The following is a 6,552-nucleotide window of genomic DNA, read 5'->3' as shown; positions in this document are numbered from 1 at the left end:
AAAAAAATGTATGTAACACACACAATGATTGTTTCCAACAATTCTAAAATTTCAGGTCTTCTTGCATTCTCTGAAGTCCAAGCATGAACCAGTAGAGGTGATAGCCCCACATTAAAACCCTTGCTTAGGGGGCACCTGGGTGGCTCAGTTGGTCGAGCATCTGACTTTGGCTCAGGTTGGGATCTCATGGTTCATGAGTTCGAGCCCCATGTCAGCTCCAGGAGCCTGGAGCCTACTCCAGATTCTGTGTCTCCCTCTTTCTCTGTCCCTCCCCACCCTCATGGACTCTCTTTCTGTCTCTCTCTCTCTCTCTCTAAAAAAGAAAGAAACATTAAAAAAATTTTTTTAAAAGACCCTTGCTTGGGGTCTTGCTTAGGGTGTTGCTTAACTGGACCCATGTTAAGACGCTTGCTTAGGAGTTGCTTTTGTTTGCAGCATATTAGCTGAGATGAGGACACTTGTCCCAGAGAGTACATGTCCTACAGCAACACTTGTCAGAATGTATGTGGGGTTCTGGTACTAAAGGGGACTGAACTTTTTTTTTTTTAATTTTTTTTTTTGAAGTTTTATTTATTTCTAGGAGAGAGAGAGAAAGCGTGAGCAGGGGAGGGTCAGAGAGAGAGGGAGTCACAGACTGAAACAGGCTCCAGACTCTGAGCTGGCAGTCAGCACAGAGCCCGATGCGGGGCTCGAACCCACGAACCGCGAGATCATGACCTAAGCGAAAGTCGGACGCTTAACTGACTAAGCCACCCAGGCGCCCCATAAAGGGGACTGAACTTTTATGCTAAGGAATTCATGCAGTGACCCAGATTCAGATTCTAGGTGAAGATATGTTATTTCCTGAATTGGGGGCAGATAACTAAACTATTGCCCTCATGATTTATTTGCTGAATTGAGGCAGTGGTACTTCACTGATAAACCCCAACAGAGGTGATGAATGGCCGTAAAGAACTGAATACTTATACATATTGTACTTTTCTTCCCCTGGTTCTTAATATACCACAGATCCAGCTTTTTCTTTCTCCATGATTACTGATTTCCCTAAGTTGTCTTAAAGACCATTAATTTATTTACTTATTTATATTTTGAGGGACAGAGAGCAGGGGAGGGGCAGAGGGAGAGGCCGAGAGAGAGGATCTTAAGCTGGGTGTGGAGTCTGATGTGGGGCTTGATCTCATGACCCTGAGATTATGACCTGAGCCAAAATCAAGAATTGGATGCTTAACTGATTGAGCAACCCAGGCACTCTGTCTTCAAGACATTTTAATTGCAAGTCCTCCAACATTCAGCCTCCTGTTTAGGATAAGAAACTTTAACTTCCTATTTTCTTTTCTGAATTCTCTCTCTCTGAAGAGATAGATATATAGGTGACGTATTGTAGAACAAGCATAAAGTCAAAGGTATTGGGATGGCAGAAAGATCACTGGCTTTAACACCTATCAGGATTAGTTGTAAAACCCAACCTCACCATGTAGTAGCTGTGTGTGACCTTGGTCAATGCCATGGAATAGCTCTGAACCTTATGAAGTAATATATGTGAACAAGTATGCAGTTGGTACCCAATAGAATAGAATAGAACAGAATAGAACAGAATAGAACAGAATAGTTTGCCAGCCTTCCTAGTCTTTCTTAACCTTTCTCCTTTGAAGGCTTAGGGCAGTTCACCAATGTCCAGGGAAAAGGATTGGTTAATTCATTTGTTCGTCTGTTTATTCATTCATTTGTTCTTTCAATTCTGTAAACAGGCTTTGAGTCTTTACAGGTGTTAGGTACTAAACAGAAGGGAGTAAGTTACGGTCTCTGTTCTCAAAGGAATTACATCTTGGGGACATATTCATAAGTGACTAACTGTAGTAGGGATGTGATACTTCCCTATATTCCCAGAGTCGGATCTGCTAACTGAGCCCTCTTCCTCTGGGGAGGTCCTTACCATATTTTAATAGCTAGGGCTTAAGGGGGACTTTCAAACTGTATCTCAGTCCTATCATGTGGCGCAGAAAAAGGACATGATCAGATAGAAGGCTTGAGGTGTAAAGATGGCTGTGTTGTGCCCTGATCATAGACTGATACGGTCTGATCAATGACTAAAAAAGCTAATCATAAAATAATTCAAATTATTGGTTTAGTCTAATCATTTATGGATCCAAATAATGGGTAAGTTGAGTCTACTTATTTTGTCTGAAATCCTACTTCATATAAATATGCAAGCCAATGGTGATAAATACAAAATATATAAATAGTAACCATTAGTGACTTTGGTTCTCAAAATTCTTTCCGTTTTAAAAGACATTCCTTTTGTTCAGATGGCTCCCTGGTAAGCATTTAGATACAAGTGGGAGAACATTAATTTAGCCCTCAGGGTTTGCCTTTTAGTCTATGCTAGTTTCTTTAGGCATTTAACTTCAAAGAAATTATATGTGTTCCAGGGAGAGTAGAGTACATTATTTTTAAAGACTTTAGTTGCTACTCTCTACATTTTTTCTTTAAAAAGTCTCACAAGTAATAGTTTCCTATTTTCAAATGTTAATAAACTCAATTCCTATTCCTTGCATTTAAAATGAGAAAATTATAAAAACCCTCAAGTTGCCCCCAGAGAACATGAAGTTTAAAATGTCAATGGAAATTAATGGAGATGGTTTGATTTTTAATTGTGGTAAAGCAAAAACATCTGGTGTCTCAAAAAAATTAAAAAGAAAGAAAAAACCCTCTAGATTTTGGAGTTCAGAAGCTCTTACAGAAAAATTGTGACTATTGAAAAGAGCTTTACTAATTTCATTGAAACTTTCTGAAATAGAGGACCAGAATCAATATCTTTTTATCCCCTTAAAATATTCTCCTTAGAAGAAGGAAGCTTTTAATGTCAAAACAATCTATGCATGTGAACCATAATATGGCTATAACATCATCAGATTTTTGTTATTAAATGCAGTAAGGAGGCAATAAGAGGGAAACTTAACATTCAAGAATTTGTGGGGATGCCTTGGTGGCTCAGTCAGTTGAGCATCTGACTCTTGGTCGGGCTTAAGTCATGATCTCTGGATCACAGGATCAAGCCCACAACAGACCCTGCACTCAGCGTGGTGGAGGCTGCTTAAGATTCTATCTCTCCCTCTGCCCCTCTCCCCAGCTGGTGCACATGTACTCTCTCTCTCTCAAATTAAAAAAAAAAAATCTAAAGAAAAAAAAATTTGCAACTCTTTTTGAGCTCTAGAAGAAAAATGTTTACCAGTTCCTAATTTCTAGTTTAGGTCTTTTCTCCACTAGAATATACTGTTTCTTTTTATTCAGTGGCTGTCCCTTTGGACAAAGTCTCAAAACTCAGTTTATGGGAATTTTTTTTCTCACTGACATTTCATGGAATTCTCACAATGCTCCTCTCCAGGACATTTTTTTCTTTCAGAGATAATAGAATGCTTTGCTATCTAGGAAAACACATCATTTTTTTGTTGAGAAAAGGACAGAACTTGTGTACTTGGCAAGAGGAAGCAATTTAACATCCTAAGATTTTTCCTGATGAGGCCAATTTAAAGGGAGGGCATTTATACTAAATGCAAACAGTTGACATTGCCAGTAAAAATGATAGATCTCTCCTGATGTTGTTATTGCTACTGCTGCTGTTTGAAGAAAAGTTATTCTGGTCACTATCCATCTTCCTTGTTTAGCAAAAAAAGATCCAATGTCTATGTAGCAAGATTCAAAGTGCCCTGCTAGAGAAAATAGTTTTGTGCTGAATAATTTCAGCCTCAGGGGGAGGTGATGGATTCATAGTAACTCCAACCAAAAGTGTTCCTTTGAGGCTAAAAGATTTTCATAAATATATACAGATCTTCCTTGATAGGGTTGTGATAGGATTATTTCCCAATAAAGTCATTGTAAATTGAAAACATCCTAAGTCAAAAATGCATTTAATACCTACTGAACACCATTGATTAGCCTAGCCTACCTTAAATGTACTCAGAACACTTACCTTAGCCTACAGTTGGGCAAAATCATCTAACAGAAGGCATATTTTAATAAGGTATTGATTATCTCATGTAATTTATCGAATACCATAGTGAAAGGGAAAAACAGAATGCTCTGAGGGTACAGAATCATGGTAAATGTGTCATTGTGATCTCGTGGCTTTCCAGAACCATGGAGAGCACCATACCACAGCTCGTCTGCTGACTCTGCCTACTACAAAACAAACACACAAAGGGACATAAGGAACCTTTGGAAGGTGATGGATATGTTTACTACCTTCCTTGTTATGATGGCATCCTGGGCGCTCACATGTATCTAGACTCCTCCAATTGTACACATTAAATATGGGCAGTTCTTTATAGATCCATCACATCTCAATAAAGCTGTTAAAATGTTATTTAAATAGAAGGAAAGTACTACTGCTAACAGCAATAGCGGCTAACATAAAGGAAAGAAAATCAAGAATATAAATAGCATTTCAGTACACTCCAAAGATGAAAATATATATAGTCCAACAGGATAAAGAAAAAAAATGTCACCAATATTCGCTTTAGGGAAGGAACTATACTTGTTTGTAGAATCTCCCTGGTGAGTACTTGGGGTAAAAGAGGGGACCCCTGGGTGTGTGTAGAGTTGATCAGCATGTGGCCAATGAGAGGCAGCTCTTCCAAGGCTTCTGGAAGGGAGGATGGGTGATGGCAGAGAAAGAGAAGGTTGGTGGAGATGGAGCCAGAGAGATGGCTAGTCCCATCCCTTCCTGTGAATCCCACATCATTGCATCTGAAACATTTCCTGTGTTACCGGTGACGGTGAGCACTGGCAGCAGGTATGTAGGGCATGGAGGGGAGGGGCAGACAGAAGCGGAGGCACTCACAGACTCAGAGTGGAACTTGTGGTGCTCAGCTGTGAGCAGTCACTGGCCAAGGAATTGAATCCAGGTCAACTCTCAGAGGTTTCCTCAAGGCAGCTAACCTCTGGCTTACACGACAAACCCAACTCAAATCTCCCCTCCTCCTCTCCCCGCCCCCCCCCACCCCCGCGCCCCAAATACTGGCTTCCACTTCTGCCAGGAGCATCACAGCATTTCATGGTTTTCTTTTCTTGCCTCCAATCCAGCCGATGCTGGAGCCCTGGCAAATGTTTTATTCAACTATCAGCAGAAGTTATACATAATATGCACAAATCGGTCATTTCTAACCCTGACATGTTTTTCCTTGCCAATTTAAATTGGTTTCTGGGGAGTCTGGACTACATTTAACATTTCGAGTTATTAAATATAGCCCAGTCATGATCTTACTAGCATACCAGCTATTTAAAAAACATCACTGTCATTTCATGCGGAATTATAGATACTCTGTCCACTATTTGTTGAGGGCAAACAGTGTCATTTTAATGGGCAGTCATTAGTTTTGCCTTCAGGGAAGGCTTTGTTTTATTTACCCATGAAACTATGAGAAAAATGAGGCTGTACAGGGTCAGGGAGATTGATGAGGGGGAGTTGCCTGGGCACAGGGATCCCCAACAGAATAACCTGAGTTCTGCACGGGGGTTCAGTGTCAACTCAAGGTCATTCACAGACTAAATGACAGCTGTGGTTTTCATCAGTTGGATCCTTTTATTCTTGTTGTTTGCTTGTATTGGTAGGAGATATTCTGCTTCTTTTCTTGCCTTTGTTTTAATCAGGCTGCCCAAAGAAGGGGAAGGGTTTGTCAGGAGATTGTGAGGCAATGAGTTCAACAACTAGTTGTTCCATAGATTCACCACTCATTTTACATAAAATGTGACAGTAACAGAGCCAAGTCCCGTCTTTCCCATCTACTAGTTATCCTTCAAAATATCTCCAAGGAATTTGCCAGTGAGATGTTGATGACTCTCCCATAACTTCTTATTATTTAGAAAATTTTAAAATGGTCTCATATTAGTTAAAAGTATCTAGTCTATTTTTTAACTTTTTTTTTAATTTTAAAAGAGAGAAAGCATGAGCAGGGGAGGGGCAGAGAGAGGGAGAGAGAGAATGCCAAGCAGGCTCTGTGTTCAGAACAGGGCCTGACATGAGGCTTGATCTCATGACCACAAGATCATGACCTGAGCTGAAATCAGGAGTCGGACGCTTAACCGACTGAGCCACTCAGGTGTCCCAAAATTATCTAGTCTCTTATAAATATATTCTAAAGGATGATTTTGATCAATATAGAATGATTTAATTATTCTGTCTGATTGATAATAGACTTATATTTTCTAGTCTGGACATTTACAATAATCAAATTCATTATAAGTCAAGTAATGATGTTATTTTAATTAATTTTTTTTAGACAGTAGAGAGACTGAGCAGGAGAGAGGGGGGCAGAGAGAGAGAAAGAGGAAAGCGAGAGACTGTTAAGCAGACTCCACGTTCAGTGTGGAGCCTGATGTGGGGGCTCAACCTCATAATCCTGGGATCATGACCTGAGCCAAAATCAAGCATCAGACGCTCAATTGACTGAGCCACCCAGGCGCTCCTCAAGTAATAATGTTTAAAGCAGAGTAAAGTGGTGGAACGAACAGAAAATAGTAGGAAGGGGGACAAATTAGCGAGATCATGGAACA

The sequence above is a fragment of the Hyaena hyaena genome, unplaced genomic scaffold (assembly GCF_003009895.1).
Source record: "Hyaena hyaena isolate Hyena2069 unplaced genomic scaffold, ASM300989v1 scaffold_485, whole genome shotgun sequence".
Taxonomy (NCBI): domain Eukaryota; kingdom Metazoa; phylum Chordata; class Mammalia; order Carnivora; family Hyaenidae; genus Hyaena; species Hyaena hyaena.
This window is presented reverse-complemented; position numbering follows the sequence as displayed.